This window comes from Triturus cristatus, chromosome 7 (genome assembly GCF_964204655.1).
Source record: "Triturus cristatus chromosome 7, aTriCri1.1, whole genome shotgun sequence".
NCBI lineage: Eukaryota > Metazoa > Chordata > Amphibia > Caudata > Salamandridae > Triturus > Triturus cristatus.
The window spans coordinates 830,980,796-831,007,572 of record NC_140590.1 but is presented as its reverse complement, the minus strand read 5'-3'; the positions used below and the strand labels follow the sequence as shown (position 1 = coordinate 831,007,572).

At 42.2% G+C, this 26,777-nt stretch overlaps 1 long non-coding RNA gene across 1 annotated transcript in view; it reads left to right on the top strand.

The window, feature by feature from the left end:
- The window catches only part of LOC146810682 (uncharacterized), a 153,822-nt gene that overhangs the window by 76,549 nt on the left and 50,496 nt on the right, over positions 1-26,777 (top strand). Inside the window, exon 2 of the long non-coding RNA XR_014965715.1 lies at positions 3,222-3,354. This is a non-coding gene — a long non-coding RNA (uncharacterized LOC146810682). The remainder of the gene's footprint in view (positions 1-3,221; positions 3,355-26,777) is intronic.

The following is a 26,777-nucleotide window of genomic DNA, read 5'->3' as shown; positions in this document are numbered from 1 at the left end:
AGGGCTGATATATTTCATAATCATCATTCTCTACTCCTGGTGGAGCTTAAAAGGGGGAGGGACTTGTTCTTTGAACGTGTCATACTGCAACATGAACATATAGATTTGGCCTAACCCATGATGTGGGGGAGCATATTGTTAAAAACTGTACAGGGTATGGAGCCTTATCTATCTCTTTTACCTAACGCGAGGGATATATTTGCAGTGGTGAGATTCAGGTTTAATTTGCTGCACCATATTTTGGCCTCCCCTAGTGGATGGTCTCACCCGAGAACTTTGGGGCCCTGTGGCCGTGACAATATGTCTCTATAGGATAACCTAAATTTTGTGCTGCTTTATAAATATGTTAGCATGCCCAGTAAGCAGTTTAATCTCCTGTTATTGAAAGTCCTCAATTTCTCGCAAGCACGCCTGGCGCTTATGTATTTGCAGCTCCTGCCGAATGAACATGTTTAATTTGCTGTCTCGTTTATTTTACGGGCAGTTTTGAGATCAAGGCGATCTAAACCTGATTAATTCTGTTGTTGTACACGAGGATTTTCAATGTAGTCTCGTCAACACAATTTTATCTTTTAACTTTTTATGGTGATATAAGAATGTATGCTTACCTGCTTTTACATTTTTATGAGTTGTATGTTTTATATTTGATGCTCTTTATGGTTATATTTATAACTGAATAAAGATTAATATGATAGTAACTATTGCAGCTTTAGCAGTATCTACTCATGAACATCAGACCCTGAAGCTCATGGGAAGTTATAGAAGTGGAAAATTCAACCATGTTTACTGCACTTTGACCTACACTCCCTAGTTTTAAAGCAAATATAACTTGCAAAGGCATCTTTATCCACCAGCAGGCTTATTTATCTGCAGAAAAATACGTCTTTGCAAGCGCCTCTCACTGGGCAGGAAGCAAAGCTCGCCTCTAATCCTCAACGAAGTGAAGACCACAACCGCAAACCCGGCATTCTCACTCTATGCTCTGAGATCTGGAAAACCCTGCCAGAAGGCAACAGACTTTTTCACTCTTGTGCACTTTTCACAACGTGCTCAAAACTCACCTCTTCAGAGCATCCATGTAAAAAAAAACTTCTATAGCCAGAATCCTGTGCCATGAACATATCCCCCACTTTGTTACTGTGTTAGGTATTTTCAGTTTTAAAAGTACAGTGCTCTGGGGGGACGTGGCTTGGTGCCCGCGAGGCATGGCGGCACTCGGGTGAGGCTCTCCGGTCTCCTCGGCGGACTTCACGTTCCCAGACAGCTCTTCGTGGAACAGGAAACGGACTCCCTGTTTATGAGGATTTTAGGAGTGGAAGGCTGCAGCCGGTACCGTCATAAATAATGCTTTCGAGGTTTTCTCTCGTCAGTAAGTCCTGAGGCGGCTCCGTCTTGTTGCGGCCGCCATTTTTTTTTTCTTTTGCGCGTTTCCTGGCTGCTTCGCTCTAAAGATTCTGCAGGGTCTGTAATCTCACTATTTTGTCCAGGCAATCTTTCTTTCCTGCCTCTCATGCTGGGGTTGACATTTATTTTATTTTTTTGCCCAGTTAACTAACCTGCGCTCTGAGAAGGTAGTCATTGTATTTCCATCAGGAGCTGCTGTAATCCTTTTTTGTGGTGCTATTATGTCAACATCAATGCTATGCTACCCTGCCTTTGCCCTTCATGCCTTCAGGAATTGATGAACGTATGTCTTATGCACCGGGGCATTATCTGATGCTGTTGCTTTTCGCTTGCTGACTCCTGCTTTTATCTGCATGTTTTTTCTTCGGTGCACAGCTTCTGTTATTGGGCCCTTGCAACGTACAGCCATGGTGGCATCTGCATTACTAAGGGAGAAGAGGTATTAACACGCTTTATTATTTTCACCGCCCAACAAACAAATAGCACTTTTGTGCTTCCGCGCAGAGACTTCTTTTGTCCGTTGCTGGTTTATCACTCTTTTCCATGGATGTTCGTCTTCTCACATGATTTTTGTCTCCTCGTGCTCTCATTTTTGCACACTTGTTCAGTCAAGAGTGATGTGATCGCGACTTATGGGCAGAACAAAAGCTGCACACTCAGCATCGGTTAAGCCAAGGCATAGCTTTATTAAAAATTCAAAGATCTTTTCTGAGTTCTCTAGACTTGAACACTCCTTGGCGTCTACTCCTCAGAGTTTGGAGATAACAATGGATCCCTCTGCCGCAGCCCCAGGAAAATCTAATACCAAACGGCTAAAAAAAGATCCCCCTTCGCCGCCTGAATCAACCTCCCCTGTATCTATGGAGCTACTATTGGAAGAAATTAGAGCCCTCCGACCCTTTATCGAAGAGACCAATACCAAATTGCAAATTTTAATGGATAATTGGTCCCAACTTGAAACAAGGGTCTCCACAGTGGAATAAAGTGTTACCTCCTTAAAAGAAGCCTGCTTTACTGTTTCTCAGTTGCATTCACAAGTTTCTTCACTCCAAAGGCAGGTAGAGGATCTTGAGAATCGTAACAGACGGAACAATCTTCTGATCTCTGGCCTGGAGGAGGGCCTTGAGGGATCTGATTCTCTCTCCTTTTTTAAGTCATTTCTTCCTAAACTACTACACTGGCCTGAAGGCACGGTGCTCAACATCCAGCGCGCACCGACTGGGGCGAGTACCATCTCAACCTTTGGCCTCACAATGACCAAGAAGAGTTATCCTTTACTTTTTAGAGCACACAGATTTATTGAAGGTGCTATCAGCGTTAAGGCTTCTCCAAAAATCACTTGGTCAGGTTCATCTTTGTTTTTTGCACAGGATTACGCCAAGGCCACTGCAAACCGCCGTAAACATGAGAGCTGATCTACGTTCATTAGGGGCCCGATATGGCCTTTTCCACCCATGCCTCTTCAAAGTCACACACAATAACAGAACAACAACCTACGAAGACCCTCTGCGTCTACAAAGTTTTATGAACTCTTGCAAAACGACTAATATGGAGTCTTCGGGTCCTCTTCATTCAACACTTGAGACTGTATTCCTTTGTGTTTGGTTCTCAATGGACTCTGTTCATCTTTTCATCTGAAGTTTATTTTTTGTTTTTTTTATGATGAATTGATGTCTCCAGTTTTGATAAACTTGTTACATTTATCTGTACTCTAAGTTACAAATGTTATTATAAACTTGTTTATTGTTATCATTAGAAATTTCTATTAGCGTTCTTCCCAGTCACTCTCCTAACTTTACTGTTTCTTGTCTCCACAGATTCTTTATCCTTATTTCGTGACGTCTCCCTGGTTTTCCGTCTAGCCGACCTGGATGTGTCGCCTATTTCATGTGGCTCCACGCCCCTCCTCGTGTTCTTCCTGATCGTGTTTTCCTGACTTTCCTTTTGTAGGTATGTTCTCCTATCGTATTCCTCTCCTATTGGTTTCCCTAGATGTTATCCTGCCCCCTTCCCTAAGCATTTTTCTTAGTCTTTCTTTGGGTGTTGTTCTCTTCCTATTTTCTTCTGGTCTTTTTCACTTTGTTATTTTCTCAGTTTTCCATACTCATCTTTACTGTGAAATTGCCTTAACTATTATTCCTTTCTTCTTCTCTTCTTATCTTGCATATTTCACTATTACTTTAATGCAACGGGCTTACACTTCGTATCTATGGATTAAATTGTCTTTTCATAATTTATGTCCTTGAAATGTATTACTTGGAACGTTAGGGGTTTAAATTCCCCTATTAAAAGACAAAGAGTCTTGTCTCACCTAGCCAAATTGGATGCTAATATCGTTTTCCTACAAGAAACTCACCTTTCGGATACTGAATCATTAAAATTGAAAAGAAGTTGGGTTGGTGAAGTCTTCTATTCCCCAGGGGATGGCAAGCGGAATGGAGTAATGATTTTGTGTCGCAAATCTCTCTCGTATTCACTTTTGTCCCAAGATTCAGATTCTAATGGTAGGTGGCTAAGTGTTAAATTGTCTTTAAAGGGTGTTCCAGTCTCTTTTCTAAATGTTTATGCCCCTACTTGTGGTGAACCCTCCTTCTGGCCCTCGTTGACCGAACGCATTACTCATTATATAGATGATAACTTTGTTCTTGCGGGGCATTGTAACCAGACCTTCGATCCCTTCATGGATAGGAATTCTAAATTCACTTTTATCCCTAATAAACCTCATAAATCTTTTGTCCAAGCTATTATGCAACACAAACTCTTTGACGCTTGGCGTCTCTGTAATCCCACCACTAAAGAATTTACCTTTTATTCTCCCTCCCACCAGTCTCAATCCAGGATTGATTACATATTTGTCTCTCATAACATTGCGCAGAAATTGGTTCCATTTTATTATCAGATCATGCCCCTGTCTCAATGAACATTGACATATTACCAAATGTCAAAGGTCCTAAAAGATGTCGCTTTAACAATGCTCTTCTTTTGGATCCAAAGTTCACTGATTCTTTTACTAACTTTTCTGAGGAGTTCTTTGTGATGAATCAAACGCAATCCATGTCCTTTTCCACCTTATGGGACGCATTCAAGGCCGCAGCAAGAGATTTTATAATTGGTTATGTTGCAAAAAAACGAAAGAATGCCCGTAAACTAACCAGGGACCTTCTTCAGGATATTAAGAGACTGGAGCACTCTTATTATACTTTGCATTCGCAAGACTGTTTAACAGCCCTCATTAAGGCTAAGATGCAATTTAATAAAAAATCTACAGAAGATGCCTCTTTATATCTGTTAAAATCTAGTGCAAAATTTTATGGAGGTAAGAACAAAGCGGGAAAAATTTTGGCCAATTATTTAAAAGTTAGACATAATAAATTAAATATCGAATCTATTTTTGATGCACACTCGGAGTTAAAGTATAAAGATGCTGATATTTTGAATGAATTCTCCCTTTTTTACCAAACACTCTACGCCTCTGAAACCCAACCTACTGTCCAGTCCTTATTACACTTTTTTTCTACCATCCAAAAACCTCAACATTTTCCCCTAGATTTGTCTTCCTTGGAATTGGACTTAACACAACAGGAACTGCTCAAAGCACTCCAAACCCTCGAAAAGGATAAAGCGCCAGGGCCAGATGGTTTCACGGTTGAATTTTACCTACATTTTTCCAAACTTCTACTGCCCAAATTGTATTCCCTTATAGATTCTTTTAATGCATTAGGCGGCTCCCCAGGTTCCTTCTCTGAAGCACACATATGCCTCATACCCAAAGAAGGTAAAGACCCTAAACATTGCAAAAATTATAGGCCCATTTCCTTGGTAAATATCGATTACAAAATCTTCGCCAAAGCTTTAGCTATACGATTAGACTCTTATTTACCAGACTTGTTGGGCAAAGAACAATCTGGATTTGTCAAAGGGCGATTCATAACTGATAACACAATACTTCTTTTTAATGTTCTATCTAAATCTCCACATTTAAATCAGGCTCTTGTGGCGATTGCGTTAGACGCTGAAAAGGCATTCGACAGAGTTGAATGGAATTATTTGTTTTATGCCCTTAATTGGTTTGGTTTTGGCCCTAAATTCACGTCTCTAATCTCTCTTCTTTATTCTAATCCCCGAGCGGCTGTTTGTGCCAACGGTTTAGTAGCTCAATTTTTTGATTTAGGGAGAGGTGTGCGCCAAGGATGTCCCCTATCACCCTTTCTTTTTAATTTGGCCCTGGAACCTTTTCTATCTAAACTACGTCAGAACCCCAACATTCATGGTTTTCAAACATCACATACGCATATCAAACTTGCAGCTTATGCCGATGATATATTACTTTTCTTATCTAAACCGAATGACTCAATCCCCGCTTTTCTAGCAGAAGTACATGAATACTCTAATATCTCCGGTTACAAATTGAACAATGACAAATGCGACATTTTACCTTTAACAAAGTACACTTTTCAATCAGATTTTAGTGCTTCTAACTTCACTTGGAGTCCCAATCATATTAAGTACTTAGGATTACATGTTTCCCCCTCAATTTCAGATACGGTATCACTTTGCATGACTAAATGTACACAAAAAGTTTCAGACCTAACCGCCAAGTGGCATCCCCTTTATTTATCGTGGTGGGGCCGTCTTGACACTATAAAGATGATGTTATCCCCAATAATCTTATATATTATTTCTAATATACCGGTCCCCATTCCCTCAAAAAATTTTAAGAGGATTAACTCAAGTCTTTCCTCCTTCTTATGGAACAATAAAAAATCCCGAATGTCTTTATCTAAGCTCATACGTCCCAAGACAGAAGGTGGAGTTAATTTCCCTGATTTTCCGGCGTATCAGAAAGCATTTCTTTTGCGTCAGGCCTCCCTCTGGTTGCGTGATCCCAAAGATGATTGTCCTTTATGGACTACAATTGAACGTCTCTTTCTGTCCCCCTTTTCCTTTGCCGAATACCTTTCCTTTTCACGTAAACCACAAACCCTATCTACTCCTATAATTAAACTAACATCTAAACTCCTCCTCACTTCTTCTTCACCCCCCCACAGCACATTCCACAATCTGGCACAACAAGAACGTGCTCATCGGGAATAAACCTTTTTATTGGAAGACTTGGCGCCAGAAGGGATTAATTTGGATATATCAGCTTTTCTCACAGTCAGATTTTATCCCTTTCTCATTACTTAGTCAATCATTTAGTTTACCTCCCTCATTCATTCACAAATACATCTTGCTTAAGAAAGTTGTGTTGGATACACACACCCAGATATCTGCGATGCATCCCCCTTCCACTATTTCCACTTCTACTTCACAACTTCACATTTTGTTAGAAACAACACCTAAGGCCTCTGTCATCTATAGTTACCTACATTGTACGGGTGCTGTTAGGCAGAAATCCAAAACAGAAGAGAATTGGGAGCGCAACTTTGCACTCTCCTGGCCAGTGTCCTTATGGAATAACATCTGGATCAAAATTCGTAATTCGTCCAGAGCAGCTAATATCACGCAGACACTTTTTTTTGTTTATAACAGACTTTTTTTGACACCAAGCGATTTGAGTAAAAGATTTGGGGAGGCTTCAGATGCTTGTTGGACATGTTCCTCTCCAAATGCAGATTTATTTCACATGTTATTTGCTTGCCCTATTGTGCATAATTTCTGGAAGCAAGTGTGGTCCCAAATCAATTTGATTTTTAGAACCAATATTTCTTTTTCCTATACTCATGTCTTTTTAGGTAGTCTTTCATCATGTTGGCAAAATGCCGCGCTCAATGTCAAAGTTATTGATTTGTTACTAGCAGTTGCGTTTCAGCAAATTACAGCTAATTGGAAAGATTTTTCTAAACTATCTTATAAAGCGTGGTGGTATAATGTCTGCCATAATCACAGGTTGGACACCTCTTTTGTATACCCTTTACATATCGCAACAAAGCGATTGGAGTTATGGTTACCGGTTACAACGTATCTTGATACATGTGCCAGTCGATCCTTTCAGTTGCAGCCAATTCAACAAGAAGTCTCAAAACCCCCTTGACCCCCTGATACGTTGTCAATATGTTTGACATTTTACTATCTTATATGATTTATGTATACCATTTTGCTTTTCTTGCTTTTTATTTTCAAGCCCAATCCGTGTAATCCTTTTTGCTACAATTTTTCACAGTGATTTCTCTTGTATGAAATGCATTTAATATTGTGAATTTGTATTGACACCCTTATTCTTATTAATAAACTTTTCTGAACTGAAAAAGTACAGTGCTCTGGGATCACTCAAAAAATACTAACATTTGGCGTTAAAAAATTTAATATGAGGATTTACATGGTACATGGACTGGCCTGCAAGCTTTTGCAACCTACCCAGGGCCACTTTTTGGAAGGGCGTTGCCAGAAATTAACTATGAACATTGTTTTTTAGTACTAAAGGAATGGAGACCTCATCACAGGCTTCTCCAGATGCACAGAAATATTATTGTAAAATGCCTCGTTTTTATTTTTGGGCGACTAGTTTACTGTGATGGCTTCCCATTAGAAATCATCAGTGATGATTGTGTGTAGTCTGTTTGTAAAGGGATCGGATCATCTTGAGTTAAACATGACTGTCTATCTTTGTATCACCTGAAGGACAGAATTATCGAAGAAGGGGATCACTCAGTGTAAGTGGATATTTTCCTGTACTTCAGCCCATATCATGACTTGAATTCCCCATAGGCAAAAGAGGGGTTTATAGATTGATTGTTAGATCAATTAAATGGTGTAGACCAGTGATACTCAAAGTATGGCCTGGGGGGCGCTTGCTGCCCTCTTGGCCTTTTCATGTGGCCCCCTTGTGAACAGCAGCACCAGCTGCTGTTTAGTTGCTGAGCACTAACATTTAAAAAAATGTTTAAACTGGCAAGCATTTATTAACCTGCAAATAAATGCTTGCATGTTTATTTAACAGTTTTTTAGATCTCCTCAGACACTCCCTGACGCACCCAGACCTGGCATCAGTGCAGCCCTCGGTCACACCACAGACTGTACTTCGTGGCCCCTTGGGCAAATGTTTGTAAGTACCCATGGTATAGACAAAAGAGGCCTTGAAATTTGTGCAGACATTTGAAAAAATTCGAAAACCTACAGTTTTGTTTTTTATTTATTTATTAATGTAATTATTTATTTGTGGATTTTAATAGTACTACGCTTAACTTCGCGGAATTTTCAGAGCTCTGATATGAGTGCAAGCTTGGAGTTGAGAGGATGCGTAAGTTGCAAATCAATCAGTGCCTGGTTGACCCTGTTCCAATATTCTTCATTCGCTACCACCATTGATGAGGAGTCCAGACAAAGAGGGTTCAGAACAGTTCGGTTCCCGTGTCTTTTCTGACATGCAGATTCTTTGACTCTGACTTCAGGCTTCGAGTCAGTGCATTGCACAGATAAGGGCACTTGACTCCCAGTGATCTTGCATCACCCGCTGTCATTTAAGGTTCATTGAATGAAGAGATTTCCTATTGTTGCGTGCACTTTTCTGGTGTTGGTATAGTGGTCTGTCATGCTTTTGTATTGTGATTGTATTGGCCATTTTCTCCAATAGGCTTTTGGATGGCACAGAGGATTTTGAACTTGGTCCTCACATCCACTAGGAGACAATGTAATACTATCAGGGCTTGATCTATAATTATGTATTCTCCTTATGTGTTTTTTTAAATAAAAGAATTTCAATGTTATAGAAAATGAAGTGGCAATGTATTTTTAACTAGAGCATAGTATGTTTGGAGATTATATATTTCAAATTAAACAGAGTTGTTTCATGATTGTATATAGGGATGGTGTGGTAGCCCACCATTCATCATTGATAAGATACTGCCCATCCACATAAATTTACCAATCAAACAAGCAGCTGATCCCATGCCAGTATACTCTGACCTCTATTGTGTGCCCCACCCTGGGTACTTGGATGTGGGTGTAGATCAGGGTGAAGATCTATATGAAAGTCCCACCGCCTTGCGATGTTGTGCAACACACTCAGGTTACACCAATCCTGCAGACAACGTCTGGGGAGTACACCAGCACCCCCATATGGTAAATATATCTGAATTGAACTTAAGGATCCCAAAAGAGTGTCCAAAAATGGCTAATGTACGTATACATTGCTTCTGTACTTCTGTTGAGATAGTGTAGTCGGGTATCTGTAGGTTATAAGGAGATGGGGCATGACAACATACATGCATCATCTGTAACAAAGACATGTGAAATGTCTTGAAAGAAAGTCTCTATTCCAAATTTAATGCATAATGTCTGATGGGTATCAGGGCAATGTGTGTATTGTGTTGTAATGATTAATAAGTATGTTTGAGATGTCACCCCCCCAGATAGACATGTAGATGTTACTTACCAATGAGTCACATGTTACCAAAATCCCCAGCAACCAAGCGATTTGCAAGAGGTGACTGCTGGATGATGTAGCTGTCCTGTGTGTTACCACAAAAAGGTGTATATAGATCAGTGAGGCAACAACTAACATTGCAGACAACTTGCACATTGTTGTGGTACCAGCAATGTCTGTAGCAGAAAAGGTGTGCTGTGTGGTGAGGTGACTGAAGTGACACATGGGTGCAGTCAATGGCATCTACCACACAAGGGACGTGGCTAAAGGCAACAAGCATTAGCATAGCCAATAGGTCTCGCCTTTGGGACCTTATGTGTTTAGCCGGAACTTTTGGCTATGTTGTAGAGCATTGTGGCTGCTGTGTATCATGTTGAAAAGCTATAACAAAAAGTGTTAAGCATTTTTGTTACCTTTATACAAACCAAGGCGACATTATATACAACTGAACAACCTGATTAAAAAAAGATTAAAAAATGTCTTCAAGTTTTTTTGTACTTGCACTGCTGGCAACGTCTTCCTGCCTGTTGTCATGCTTGTTTGTTATAATTGTTTTTGTTATGGGGGAGCGGGACATAAATAATGGGGGAGTGGAGGTTGTAAAACAGTAATTTAATTAGAACATGAGCAGCGTACGGACACTAGGGGAGAATCAACGGATGCCAGATTCCAAAGGCAGACTGACGTGATGGTGATGCTTAGGTGGTGCGCTGATGCAAAATGGTGGTGGTGAGTGATGCTTGGTGCTCAGGTGGTGCCACTATATGTTCTGAATTGGAGGTACGTTGTGGATTGTGGAGTAGTGGAGTTGAAATATGTTCTTTGGTGTGTAATTTTGTGGTGTGTATTGGAAATGTGTGGAGTTGAATTGTGTAGCCCGGAACGGTGGTGTTGAGTGAAATTATGCTTAGTTAAATTATGTCATGGTGTGGAGTGCATTTATGTTGATTGGTGAATGTGGCATAGAGTGCATTTATTGGGAGTGTATTTATGTTGCATTGAGTAGAGTGCAATTATGTGGCGTGTAATTATGTGGCACTGAGTGGTATTATGTGGAGTGTATTTATGTTGCATTGAGTAGAGTGTAATTATTTTGCGTGTAATTATGTGGAACTGAGTGGTATGTGGAGTGTATTTATGTTGCATTGAGTAGAGTGTAATTATGTGGCATGTAACTATGTTGTACTGAGTGGTATTTTGTAGAGTGTGTTTATGTTGCATTGAGTAGAGTGAAATGATGTGGCGTGTAATTATGTGGCACAGTCATATTATGTGGACTGTATTTGTGTTCCATTGAATAGAGTGTAATTATGTGACGTGTAATTATGTGGTATTGAGTGGTATTATGTTGAGTGTATTTATATTGCATTGAGTGGAGTGTAAATATGTGGCGTGTAATTATGTGGCACTGAGTGGTATTATATGGAGTGTATTTATGTTGCATTGAGTAGAGTGTAATTATGTGGCATGTAATTATGTGGCACTGAGTGGTATTATGTGGAGTGTATTTATATTGCATTGAGTACAGTGTAATTATGTGGCGTGTTATTATGTGGCACTGAGTGGTATTATGTGGAGTGTATTTATGTTGCATTGAGTAGAGTGTTATTATGTGGCATGTAATTATGTGGCACTGAGTGGTATTATGTGAAGTGTATGTTGCATCCAGTGGAGTGTAATATATGGCATGTAATTATGTGGCACTGAGTAGTATTTTTTGGAGTGTGTGTTTCATTGAGTACAGTATAATTATATAGCATATAATTATGTGGCACTGAGTAGTAGTATGTGGAGTGTATTTATTTTGCATTGAGCAGAGTGTAATTATGTGGCGTGTATTTATGTGGCATGGAGTGGTATTATGTGGAATGTATTTATGTTGCATTTAGTAGAGTGTAATTATGTGGCATGTAATTATGTGGCACTGATTGGTATTGTGTGGAGTGCATGTTGCATTGAGTGCACTGAGTGGTATTATGTGTAGTGTATTTATGTTGCTTTGAGTAGAGTGCACGCGAGCAGCTACCACTGGCATCACAGAGAAAGTTATCTCTGGCACCACGGGGGACAGCAACCACTGGCACCACACGGGGGAAAGCAACCACTGGCACCACACGGGGACAGAACCACTGGCATAACACAAGAAGGCGAGAACTGGAACCACACAGGGAGAGAACCACTGGCACCACACGGGGACAGAACCACTAGCAGCACACAGGCACAGAACCACTGTCAGCACACGGGGACAGCAGCCATGTGCACCACGTGGATATATAGCTACCACTGGCACCATATGTCAAGTCGGGAACTGGCACCTCACACAGGGCCGGAACCACACGGCAAAAGCTATCGATGACAGGGCCCAGGGAAAGCCTCTACAAGTAAGTACCACACAGGGAAAGCCAGTCCTGGCCTAACAATGTGAAAATTAGAAGTGGCAGCACGCGGGGAAAGCAAGAAATGGCAACACACGGGGGAAACTTACACTGGCCCCACGGGGTATGTAACTTTTACACCACGTTGTTTTACATGATGGCGATTACAACACAAGTCTTACATAGCCATTTAGTACACCGAGAGTTCTTTTTAAAAGTTTTTTGTTTCAATATCTATGTCATTTAGAAAATGAGGTTTAAGGGTCAAGTAAAGTGATATTAAAGAGTTATTGGTAGGTCGAAGTTTAAGTACACGCATTTATACATTGATGGATAGATTGATAGATAGTTAGATAGGGGCGCGCCTAACAGCTAGTGCAGAAGTGGGAGGAGTATCGTAATTCTCCAATATTTCTTCCAAAACAAAACAAATTGCTGCACTCGATTAAACCACCCCTGCGTTTCGACAAAACGGCATTGCTCACGGTAGGTGAGTCCCTTTTTCATGTCAATTTGAATACAAAAAGCTCATCTCGTCAATAAAAGCTTTTAAATACTCACCACAATTACCAGAAGCGTTGGTGGAAAAAACAAAAAAAGAGAGTATACGAGTCTCATAATATAATATATATATCCCCTTAGATCTGCATGTAGTACTAGGAAGCAAGAGCTACAACTGAAACTAGATATGGATGGCAAGCATTGGATTCACTGCAGCTTACAACCGAATGCAAATTGTAGAAAAGTTAAAGCGACCGTGAAGTGAAAGCAGCTGCGCTCGTGTGTGAAATCTGACAGATTGCGCACTGCGCGCTGCTGCTCATAACCACAAGCCGTAGGCCTTTTCACACGCACGAGCGTGTGAAAAGGCTTGACCTAAAAAGGCATAAAATGTCCTTGCCACTCGTTTCCTTTCCACGTATGACTGAGGCATGGCATTAAACTGCTGCACTTTGCTATTGATGCACGTGATAAGCTGCTTATTGCCCACATTGCCAGAGCTGACCCTCTGGATAGATTCAATGGCCATGAAATAGAGTGCAGCCAGTATTTTTACAGGGGCAAGGGAAGCCTGAATCAATCATTTGTTCCCTGCCTGCAACTATGTCAATGTTCACTTCAGGTGAGAAACGGTACCTGTCAAGGACTGATTTCCTGGACTTGCCAAAGATGTTGAACCCTTGCCTGTAAGCCCTCTATTTCCTCCTGAAATAACTATTCCTCAAGGTGAGAGGTAAAGGCACAAACACATTCACTGACAAAATGAAGGTAGAAATAGTTGTTTGGTGTATAATTCAATTTCTTATGTGATCAGCCTAGATGTGATTGGTTGGTTTTGAAATGTGTTTCACCTGCAGATGGGCGGTGAGGTTCAGAGCAATCCCTCCTTTCATTACTAGATGTGTTGCTAGTGTTGTGAGCCTTGCTAGCCAATATAACAGGATTAGCTTTAAAGAAAATCTATTGGATGTTGAAAAACCTTGTAATACCATTACACATGATTTCCGTATAGTTTAAAAAATATTGGACCTTAAAAAAGCAAAAAAATGATGCTCTTTTATTTTCCAATATATTGCTGTAGTAATTGGTGGCTGTATTATTTTCTATGGGATTGTTTTGCAGTACCAGTGGTTGGCCATGCGTGAAGCTTGACTTACTCCAAGACTGAGCTGTAGTGCATTTACTAGTGTTGTGGGTACTAACTTTAAAAGCGCAGTTTTTGAAAAGCAATGGGCGTACTCTTTTGTGGGTGGGTGCTTGTTCCCCAAAACACTCCCTTAATCCCTCCTTAATCCTCTCTAAAACCCACCCAGTTTGTAGTAAATATGCCTTGTTTTTCAATCCATCCCCACAGCACCTTCCACAGTTACAACTTAGTAGTAAACTTGCATGTGTGAGGATATTTCCACACCACTTAGCGACCCTTAGAACCCTCCCATTTTGTAGTAAGTATTCCCTATTTTCCAGACACTCCCACCTGCTCCTCCCACATTTACTACAAAAACATATGCGAATGGGTGTAGCCATCTCTGCAATTGTGTGTAGATCTCCGCATGGAAAAAAAAGGAGAGGCAGGGGCGTAGATCTCTGCGCCAGGTTACTGAATAGCTTTTTGTAATACATGAGTAGTTCTATTGTAGTACTACTAAACGTGCTACAGAGTGCAGTTTGTGACTAGGCCACTTTATTTGAGAATTGTCAAGTGCATTATGTGGTTTTAGTGTTAATTGATACCTAGCTCACTGACCCTATTTCTACATGTCATACATTTGTTACCTGTGTCATTTAAAGTGCAGGGGGGAATGATGAGTCCTCCATTTTAAAGTCATGTCACCATGATGTTTGTGTGTAGTCTCATGCTGTGTAGCTCTTGACAAGGGATCTCAGAAGGCGAATTTGGCTCCTTGGAGGAAGAGTGTTTCATTTATAGATGGATGCTTGCAGTTGGTGGACATGTACATACTTTTGTCTGAGGTAAATCTGGTCTTGGCAACCATGTCCACCTAAAGGAGAGCTTTGGAAGCATCATTCTCTCTCTAACCAAAGAGAGAGTAGTGAACACCACCATACCGGTACACCCAGGCTCAGGGCGGAGCAGTAACATCCAACATATTATCCCACTCCAGGAATGAGAAGTGAAAGTCATGAGGCTTTTCCAACTCAAAAGAGGGTAGTGAAAGCCATCTCAATCCCTCATACCAGGAGAGAATAAGGAACACTCCCCTGTTATCCCTCATCAGAGAAGCAAGAGTAGGGAAAGTCATGGCACTCTGCCATTCTCGGGCGAAAGTAGGGGAATCCAATTGTATCATTATAATTCACCACTAATCCTTATGGGTTCCGGAATAGAGTGCTACTCACCAAGAAAGTGCTTCAACACCCCATTAGGGGTAACAAGCGCCATATAATGCAAACCTTTTTCCCTCTTCTATCCCTCCCCTATCCATCTCAATCCGAATAATTGACTAATATCCAACACTCAAATTATTTTCATATTTCACTATACTAATTCACCACTAATCCTTTATGGGTTCCGGAGTAGCGTGGTACTCGTAAAAAAAAGCGCTTCATCACCCCATCAGGGGTAACAAGCGCTATATAAATGCAAACCTATTTCCCTCTTCTATCCCTCCGCTATCCTTCTGAATCCAAATAACTGATTAACCTATCCACCACTCAAATGACTTTCATATTCCACTATACTAATTCAACACTAATCCTTCTTGGGTTCCGGAGTAGCGTGCTACTCGACAGAAAAGCGCTTTGCCGCCTCATCAGGGGTAGTAAGCTCTATATAAATGCAATTACAATACAATACAATGATAGCTCTTAATACCATTCTGTTAATGTATATTGATGACTCACTGTCTTGGTCACTTGCAAAGTCTCATCTCGTGCTGAGGTTCTGAGGGCTTTTGAGCCCCTACATGGACCCACTGGGTCAAATATAGCAACTTGAGGTAAACAGTTGGTTGAGAAGACCTGACATAAAATGATGATATGTGGCCTACGTATTTTTGGCCAAACAATGCTGGTTTAAAAGTAAGGCAGGATACTGGAGAGCTCTCCATGATTCAGGGTACAACTAGTGTCAAAGGGTCCACTGTGGAGCATGTTTGGCAAAGTGAATTAGTCAGAACGAGACAGGTGTTCAAGAGATCTGCACAGTTGCCATGCCACTTTTCTTGGCTGCTGATAGGAGGGCCAGCAGTCTATTTTTCAAGATAGCTGCTCTGTGGAATTATATCGTAACTGTCACCCTATGAGTATTTTACACAACAGTCAGGTATCTCAGATGCTAACACCGTTCATTTACTTTTATATGATTCAGACATCAGTTATCTTTCACAGTTCATAATGCAATGATGTCTGAGTCTGCGCTAAAGTAAACCTTTATTACATCATGAAGCGAGTAGTAGTCTATTGGTTCGAGGTAGACAGAACTGTTTACTCTCTGTTTCCTTCAGTCTTAGATGTTGTGATTCCCTGTGGGGGATTTAACCCCCTTGAAGACCAGCTCTTAAGCTGAAGTTCTCCACTACCCATGCTAGAAGGGAGTGGGGATTGAAGGGCTTGGGTCTGGCTGTTTTTGGAGCCTGTAAAGAAAGATGGTGGAGTCATCAGGACAGGTTTCAGGGCTCTATCGTGTCCTTACCATTAACCTCCCTCCATTACCATAAGGTCCCAATTGCTTGTCAAGGGAGAAGGTGGAGATGTCGGTACTGGTTCATGGCCCCATTGTGCATTGTTTAGCCTAAAGGAAGGATGGGTGGAGGGTGAGGGGACCCATTGCTCCCACTCCTCCGATTGGTGAATGGTAGTTTTATCCCACCCATGATCCGATCTGCACATTACTTGTGGATATTGCCCCCACCCATCCGTGAAAGCTTAATCCGGCACATTTCCTCTGCATGCTAGGCAGCATGACATTCATCTGTTAAGGGAGTTTTATGGAGCTTTGACTGCTGTTCGGAAACTGACTTCTTTTAAGTTGTAATTCAGGGAGCAATACCGCCATTCTACATTTTGTACTCAGCGTTAGGAGACAGGCAAGCCCAAATCAGGGTTGTGCTGTGTCATAGGCCATCAGGAGTATGCTTCTACAAAAGAATATCTAGAGAAAATGGTATTCTGTCCAACCATACTGGTTCACTCTACAATTTGCAGACATCACCTCAGGTAAAGTCTAGTGGAAAGCTGGGTGATTGACATCGAATAACCTATAGCAAAATGTGCTCCTGAAAATGATGGACCTATAGGTAAAAGCACAAAGGGAGCGATCCCTTCTTGGTTTAGGACTACTGCTTGCTAAGATAGATAGAGTTAAGTATTGCTCCTCCCTTCCTGACATGGTTCAGGGGTGTACATAGATGTGCTCTGACTGAATATGCTACATTGTTAAGGGAGAGGGTGCCCACATAAAATGTGAGGTGCAAGATTGGATCATTTTCATATTTCTGTGGTTTAACCCTATGGTTCAGTGCTAGAAGAATTGTTCCTTTCTATTGTTATGAAATACTGTACTTGTGGTATTTGTGATTGTCATATTACAGACTCTTCTGTGTTATTGTACACTGCTGTACTTACTCAATGCCAATAAAATATTGTATCCAAAAAAAGACTAGCCAATAGCAGACGTGGCTGGGGGTTTGTAAGGGAAGGGTTGGGTCTGCCTGGTCACACACCCTAGTCACAGACCACCAGTCGATTCCAGCAATGGCAATCAGGAATTTCATAGGGGTGTAATGACCATTGGTGAAATGGTGTGACGGGTTGACTATCCAGTAAGTTACAAAAAGCTAGCATCGGTAGAAGAAGTTTAGTCTACGTCATGTCAAGCAGAGCCTGTAATTGTGTAATTGCATTTGTAATCACAACCAAGAGCAGTATCTCCTGGACCAACGCACATGCACCACTATCAGACCAGCCTGCCGAAACTGGAACAGCATCACTGACAAGGACTGGAACACTGGAACACTGCTCACAACTCCCACTGACCCAAACACAGCAACAGCCTCCCCAAAGTCATCAAGAATTTCAACAATTGGATCACTTCCTGTGCCAACTCCCTGGCACCCCTCAAAAGCAGCAATACAACAACAGTTAGACTCCAGGCCAGCTGACACACGGAGGACCTCAGAACAGTATAGACAGGAGCATTTTCAAATCTGAGCTGAGACGCTCCCAACAAATGATCTGGGCTACCAAACGTGCCCCTCTGCCAGACCACATCGATGTGTGGACCCTTCAATGCTTGCCAACTAAACACCCATCTCCCTGCTACCATCCTAGCCTTGGAAAAAATCATCAACAGATGCCTCATTGAATACCTCAATGACCACCAACCCCTCAACATCACTCAGTCTGGTTTCAGACACAATTGCAGCACAGAAACTGTCCTAATCGCTGTCATGGATGCCATGGATGATATCTGCATGACCCTGGATAGAAGAGACACAGTGGCCCTATTCCTCCTGGACCTCTCTGCAAAGTTTGACATGGTCTCCCACCCCATCGTTATCCAAAGCCCACACAACATCGGCATCCAAAGACACACACTCTGATGGATCTGGTCTTTCCTGACTGGAAGGACCTAGTCTGTCAGCCTGGCACTGTACACCTCGGATGCCCGCGACCTTATCTGCAGAAATCGGCAAGGATCATCTCTGAACCCAATACTGTTCAGTGAATACGTGATCTCTCTAGCTAGTACTGTCTGCTCTCACAACACCCGCACCCTCTCCTATGCCGATGACACGCAACGTATTCTACCCTCACAGACAAGACGCCCAGTACCCGGATCAAGTTCAATGACTGAAATCACCCACTGGATGAAGACCAACTGTCTGAAGCTGAACACTGACAAGACCGAAATTGTGATCGTCTGGAAGACCACTTCACCATGGGACTCCACCCAATGGCCAAGAGAACTCAGACCAACACCCACCAGCACCCATGCCAAGAACCACAGGATCGTCATTGACAGCAGACTCAACATGTCCAACCAAGTCAGCGCTGGCACCACCTCAAGCTTCCATACCCTGAACATGCTGGAGGAGATTTTCAAATAGCTGACAATCGGCACCTAGAAATCTATCACTCACACCATTGTCAGAAACAGGCTGCACTATGGGAATATCCTGTCTGCTGGGATCAACCAAAAACTCACCAGTAGGCTGCAAATCATTCAGAACTCAGCAGCCAAAATCACTCTCAACCCTCCATGCCACGCTTACATAACACCACACCTGAAAGAATTCCGTTGGCACCTCATTAACACACCCAAGCACAATTCAAACTCCTCGCCCACACTTTCAAGGCACTACATAACACTGACCCAGCATAACACAACAATCACATCTGCTATCACAAAGCTTCCAGACTCCTCCGCTCGTCTGGACTCCTAATTCCACACATCTCACGCATAAGAAAAACCAAATCCGGCAGTTGAGCCTTCTCCTACATCACTCCTAAAGCATGGAAGAACATGCGGCTATCCCTAAGAATCTCCACCTCACTTCTTGAATTCCGCAAGGAGCTGAGGACCTGGCTTTTGTAAGTAGTCCGACCTGGGCCCTAGGTTTATTGAGACTCGCACCTGCGCAGCACCAGGATACCCTTCTGCATGATAGTGTGCTCTATGAGCTTCATAACATAACAACAACATCTTGAACGTGTGCGGTAGAGCAAAGCAGTGGTTCCCACTTTTTTAATACAGTTGACCATCTCAGGTGCAGTACTAAAATCTGAAATTCTCTGCAGCCAGAATAGTTGAAAAAAGGGAGATAACCACCACTCACTGTTTTGGGGCAGTGTTGTCTGTAGGTCCAGCATTAAAACGGAGCGTTCCTGACTTAAGTGCATGTGTTTTGGAAAGTGCAATGCCTTAAAAACAGACTCAGAGCTCTGCTCTGCCCAAACGCTCACATTCATGATATGCCCTCAACATTATGGCCTCAGATTCCACAAAGTATGTCACAAAGTCTCCAAGTTTTCGCTATAGATCTGTCTTTTGGAAAACAAGGAAGTGGGTCATTTATTTTTCAGCTTTGTGGCAAGAGAAGGAAATGCGCACTGCTCTGTTATTAAGCCTTACTTATCAACACAATTGAAAAGTAGCCCTGTCAACACAATACCCCAAGTCTTTCCTTTCCTTTTGATGATGTTGTCTAAGAAATGTACACATCCTGTTTTTCCAGTGGGCCATTCTAATTGTTAAGGCTTCCTCTGGGCTTTGGAAGAGGCTTTGCTTTGGGAGAGCAGGGTGAAGAAAGAGATGGGTTAACCCCACCCGTGAAATGAGTTTATTACTACAAGTATTGATAATAATAACAATGACAAAAAAACAATAAGAATTAGATTAGAATAATAAGAATAAAAAGATGATTATTATGTTATAGAGCATTAGCCTTCAGAGCAGTCTAAAAAACACACTTCCCATAAAGTCCCCTTAGCCAAAGTGTACAGTCACCTTTGGGTTAGCAAACTGCGGGGGTGGGGGCGAGGGGGGACTTAAACTGAAAAGTGATACTGTGTTGGTCGTTTCCACAAAGCACGTCACAAAAAGGATTTTGTTTCTGCACGCTTACAATAATAGGTGTAAAAATCCACTATAATCTTTCGTCTCACGCCGAGCACGCATTCGCCCTTCACTGTGCACGTCTTCAATCTCACCACTGTCTCCATTCATTCTGAACGTCCCCAAACTCTTTTATTATAACGCTCCTTCCCATCGCCACGGTGACTATTCACTGAAGAATTCCTCATGCGTAGCAATCAGCCTTTATATAGACGCATTCACATTCCGCGGTACCCGCCATTCGCTACAGAATTCATCACACTCGGCTCTGTCACCATTCACTACAGATTAATCACCACTGTCACCTTCACAACCTCATGCGGGTGATTGCACACCATTTGTTTTACTAACTACCCACGCAACCTTCGAATGGGGAGATGGGAGCCCCTGGGTATATATTACCCAGCGTGCCCAGCGCCGCTCTATGAACTTAAATGCACTCTCAGCGCTCTGCCCACCTTGGCGCTTCAGCTGTTAGGAAGACTCTTGGCACAGAGCCTTCCCCCCGGCTTCCTGACACAGGATAGGTCCTGAACAAAGAGGTTAGCGTTAGAACAACAAGCAGGGGCCATGCAGCACGAGGACAGGCGCAGGGAGCGAGGGGTCCGGGAGCGAAGGGGGTGGCGTGGCGAAGGGGGAATGTCCAGAGCCCGTGAAAGAGCGACGGAGTGGGCGCAGGAACAGACAGACGACGAGAAAGACTTGGAGAGAGAGGGTGCTTTGCATAGAGAGGTGAATGTGTGAACAAATATGTAGTAAATTGTTGTAGTGCTGAGTGTAAGGGTTATGGAGAGAATCGTGCAGTGCCAGTGTCACCTTAAGGGGTTTGGACTGGAGGCCCCTGTTAAGAACAGTTTTTTATGTTATATCCGATTTTCTGCTAATTCAAGCCCCATGATGCCAAACAACACTGAATAATACCTTAAAAGTTGAGATGGAGAAATAGACGGATGGGAGCTAGAGAGAAATTTCACTTTCCCAGGGGCCCCTGGGGGCGGTGGGGTCCCTGGGCAATTGCCCACTTTGCCTATGCCTTAAAGCGTCTCTGTGCAGTGCAGGCTACGTGGAAGTCTTTAGTGTATGTTAATGCATCTCGTGTATACCCCTGTAAGCTGGCCTCATAGTGCTGCTGGAATTGGGTACCATCACTCCCTGGTCTCCAGGGTTTCTTCACAAAGCAGAGCCTGTCTTTTTAAGTTGGACTGGCTGTGGTGTGGGTGGGTTAATATTTTGCATACATTCTTGGTTGGTTAATGTTGTTTGGTGTGTATGTAGCTGGAAATAATTATTAATTCGAGTACTTGCCACATCAAGGATTGGTATTGGGTTTGTTGCGCTGTAAACTATCGACAGGGTTAAGCTGACTGACTCATCTAGACAGTGCTTAATTTAATAAAAGAATAAGAGCCTGGCCCAAAGTTTTGCTCAGAAGCCCAAAGCTGACGCTATTAAAGATCCAGTTACCAAATACTAACGCTCTGTGGTCCTGATTCAGCCTCATGCCTGTTTCATCCACACCGCACACTTCCTCCCTCTTGACTTCAATCTTGCAGGTTGTTGTTAGTTCTTGCTTTCACCATTTGTCGCTGCTTTTTCTGTCCTTCTCTTCCTCCTTCTTTGCCCTTTTTGTATTTTTCTCTGTCTGGGTGATGGAACACTGGGCCGGTCTTACCATTTATCCTGCGATTAAACTTTCTAAGTTGCACGAAAGGTAAAGGGGAGTTAACATCAATCAAACAATTTAATTTACAGTGTAGCTCATTTGGGCACACGTTAAGGATCACAAATCAATATATAAAGTTAAACGAGTTTTCTTACAAATTAAGGGCCAGCTTAATGTATTTGAATGTTCTGTTATGTTAATTTAATGTATAATGCACACAAATCACCCCAGGAGTGGCATCTCGGCGCATATCAGGACTCAGGCAAATAAGATTCCTTAGACCAGAAACAGCTCAGTCTTCAGAAAGTTTCTGAATTTAAGGTGATCAGTGCATTTCCGTAGGGGCAGCTGGTTCCAATACAAGCGGGCAAGGTAGGAGAATGATCTGCCCCCTGAACGAGATTTCCTGACCTGAGGGACTGCGAGAAGAGCTTTATCTGTAGTTCCTAAAATTTGCCTGGCAGATAGAGTGTTAACTTTGCTGAAAGATAGCTTGGTCCTTTGCCGATCAGAGATTTGCGTGTTAAGCAGCAGATTTTAAATGTAATTCTTTTGCGGATAGGTATGTTATGCAATCTCAAGAACATATTATAAAGATACAGAATCACCACACAGGAAAACCAAAACAGTGAATGAAATTAAGTTAGTAAGAGTATAAGGCATACAAGAAATGTAGTTGCAGCAATGCAAAGGATAATAAATAAGATTTAATGGTCAGTGTACTGGTTTCAATCCTAAACTAATCTCAAGCTAAAATAGGGAAAACTAGGGAAATCTACTTGAATCAAGGAAAACAGGAAGGTGTCAGCATAGTGGAAACTTCAGTATAAGTTCTCTAAATCGAAACAATGCATAGCAGAAATGGAAACATAAGCAAAGAGATCTGTATCTCTCAGAGTCTAAAGCGTATGTAAAGACCAGCAGGTTGCACACCAATTAAATCCATAAAACATTCGCGAATTCCACATCACGACTCCATTAGTTTTCCACCTTCTCACAGCAGAAATTGGCAACTTCACTCAATTTTCCCATCCTACAGTTTGAACATCAGGACAGCCTTGGATTTCTCCCTGCTCCTGATACGACATGAATAGGAGTCTTCTCCTGGTTCATTAACGCCTCTCATCCTTGCCAAAAGTTCTCCTCCCGGTCCACACTATCTCTAATACAAAATATGTCTTTCTCTATCTATGAGATCATGTGAACACCTGCACAAGAAAGTCCATTGCATAGCAAGCAAAACTTTTACATTGAAGGTGAAAAATTGAAAACCAAATCCTTAAGACTTTTTGGTTAGGCTAACCTAGTAAAAATGTCAGTTTGCATGGTAAACACATGATTACATATACACCTACGATCACAAAATAAATGCAAAACATTAATAGATGAGTACATTAGAAACACAATTTCACTGAAAGCAGTATAACTCAAAGTACACAAGTATAAATGTGAACGAGAATGACTACTTTCTACAGTGAATACACTCCCGGAGTATGTTTGGTGCGTCACTTTACATTTATAAGTTTAAGGTATGCAGTAGATATATTGTGCTAAGTGTACATGTATATGGCGTTTCTGTGATGTGTAAGGGTGGAGCTAAAACTGTGCTGCTCCATGGGTCAAAGTATGTTCAGGAATAATACGTGCTATTGGGCCCCAACTGCAACCACAGGCTCAAATTAAGCACTGTATGCCAATCCTGGGTCTCAGCAGCCTACCTGCCCTTAGCCTGTGGCGGCTTGCCGAGGGTTGGGCGGGTGAGCGGGATGCCCTAGAACAGCATGTCGCCTCTTTCTAACCAGAAGAGACACTGTGCTCTTTGGTGATGTTGCAGTGGGCTGTTCCCATAGAGCACCTCATATTCTGCAGCAACTTGTGCTAGGATCCTTCAAGACCTATTTCCTCCTCCCTCTATGCTGTGAAATTTGATCAGTAGTTAAGAACAAGTCAATTTAGTTTCTGTTTCATGTTAAGTGCATAGGCTGACCTTTCTCTGCTCTAGTCTGAAAATAAAATGAATAAGCAAGGGTTCCTGTTAAGGAGCATATATAGTTTTTAACTTAAGAGCCACGACACTTAAATTCCTGCATCGCATACACTTACCAATGAAGATAGTATGATTTTTCCACCACCTGTATTACATTTTTAAACTCTAGTACATTAGCTCGGCACTAGTACATTAGCTAAACTCTGTATAAGAGAAACAAAAGAGACTGTTTTTCTCTTACATTCTCTATAGATACTCGTTTTAATGGTGGCCCTGTGGTGAGCAGCAGCTAGAGAGGGTGTTCTCATACCGCTTCTACAGAACCAATGTAGGGATGTTAGGCTGACAACTGAATTGAGTTGCTACTGCTGCAATTTTGGAGGTGTTGGTGACTTCCCCGCTGCTGGCACGTGTCATTATCAAACGTCCCTCTCACCATTTATCTCCCTCTCTTCAAGATGGTACCATCTGTGTGGCTCAAATGAGGTGGCAATTAGTTGCAGCCATTGTGGCATTCACAAAGAGCCATTGTTGGGGAGCTCCTAGCAAGAGCAGCTGCTCTGTATGTGCCTCACCCTCTATTTCAGCATCAGGCTGTCTGTAGGTGGCAGGGCCAGGTGTATTGCCAGCAGCATTTGCCTGCAGGTGGCATACTACCTCACCTGTGCTAGATCTCCAAGCCAGCTGGGGCCCTGGCATATCTGGTTTGGGCACTACTGTGGTGCTAAAGTTGTTGATAACAAATAATCGGGGGGGTCTTATTTCTTGCAAGTATTCAAGTGTGGAAACCTCTGCATTATTGTACAGTGCTTGTTCTATTTTAGCTTACCAAGTTACATGACTGTTAATATCATTCCTTGTGATTCTAGATAAATTGCCTTCATGTGCAATTGGTGACTAGGGGTCACATGTATGAGCCTATTTTGCATTCGCAAACAGGCTGATTCACAGAATCGGCCCATTTGCGACCACAAAAAAGACTTTTTCCTAAGTATCAAACCCTATTTTGTGATTCAGTAACCTGTTACCGAATCTCAAATTGGGTTTGCGATCGGTATTTGGAAGGGGCATGTTTAGGGCGTCCCTTCCAAATACCAAATCACAGCAGTATGTATGAATGTTTTGTGACCGTGAATGTGATCGCTAAACATCCGCATTTTACCATCAACGTGATGTCGATGGTAACCAATTCACAAATGGGAAGGCGTCCGAGTATAATTATTTAAGCAAAACATATAATAATTCAGTGATATTCCCAGTATAATGCTCACTCAGTAAATCCAATCTATAAAGATTAAGATATATTTGTATCATATTTTCATTGAGTCCAAACATAAATGTCCAGTCAAGATTCCAAATGCAACAATTTTTCTTTATTCTTATTTTACAAAATTGAAGCATTCCATTAGATACATTCTTAAATCATCATAGATCTTTTTTTGCAAGCACAGCCAAAGTGTTTAGTCTCCGATTGAGACGTTCTCAAGGCTGGAAATTGCAAACATACATACTACTTATAAAAAATACAAGCATTATATAAAAAATAGTTAAACCCAAATCTCAGATACCTACTGTTATATAATTTAATTAAACAAGTTCAATACTCCACAAGTAGAGTATACTAACTGATCCGTCCAATCCAGAGGCAAAATTCCTCATCAAAGCACATATAGTCAACCTGATTTCAAAATATAACTACTCAGATGGGTATTTCATTTTTAATCATAAATGATACTTATTAAACTCAATTCATATAATATACCCATCATATCTAACATATATTCATTTATTACATAATATTTCATTGATTTAGTCTGAGTCAAAAAACTGAAACTATTCGACACATTGTATGCTCCTCAATAATAAAGAAAATATAAAGTGTTTTTTTCACAAAAAGCCACAAGAATTTTCTATATAATATCTCTATTTATATCCGTTATATTTTGTTTATATATATAGCGTCTAATAATTCCTTAGGGTACCCATTCGTACTTTGTACAGCCTCTCACCAGTGCCCTAGCCTGCTTGTGGATCCTCGCCTTCACTGTATGCACTACTGGCGTGGGATTAACGGTATTGGGGATTAGACCCCAGGACAAATAACCCCCTCTCCTCGATCTGGGCTACTGGGGCCCTTCCACATACTGTGGAGCAGTACTAGGTTGTGGCCGGTACGTGGGTTTAGCTATATCATTGTTGGGGGCCGCAGGGGTGACTACAGAGTAAAGGAGGACTCCACACATCCTGTCCTAGTGCCTACCCAGACCTGTCCCTTATGTATCAGGGATGCTTCTAGCCAGCGCTCCTTCGTGGGCTCCCTGCACCACCCAACGGAGTGACCGGGCCACTGAACAGTGAGGGCTCTCTCTTAACCCCCCTATTGATCGTCCGAATTTGGTTGGTGCTGACCACACCAGAGGTGCGGGCCCTTGGGGTCACTGCTTCATGATGAGCCCTCCAGGTGTGGCCACACCCTGTAAGATGGCCTCACTTATCCATCACGCCGTCTTGGCCAAACAGGGGGTCTGTGTGGGAGGGAAGGCCCGGATTCGAGGCGTGTCCCATCACTCAGACTCTAGTCTGACGAGCCCGGCCATATTCCAGATAGCCTCTGGCAGTGGTGGCAGCCTCTTGCTGCCCTGGTGGGGCAAGCAGGCCACTGAACTATGGATATCGATCTCTGGTGATCTCCTTTGACACACTCCCTGTGATGGGGCGAGACAAACCTCCCACCAGCGCAGGGGCAAACCAAAATGGACCAATACACCAGGCCAGCCTCTGGAACGTGTGGAATAGTTGAAACAACCCCAACGGGGTACGCCCCCTCGGATCTGGCTATCATCCATAAAGCAGTCCAGGACTCCAGAGAAGCAGTTGAGGCCAAAATGGGTGACGTTCAAGTA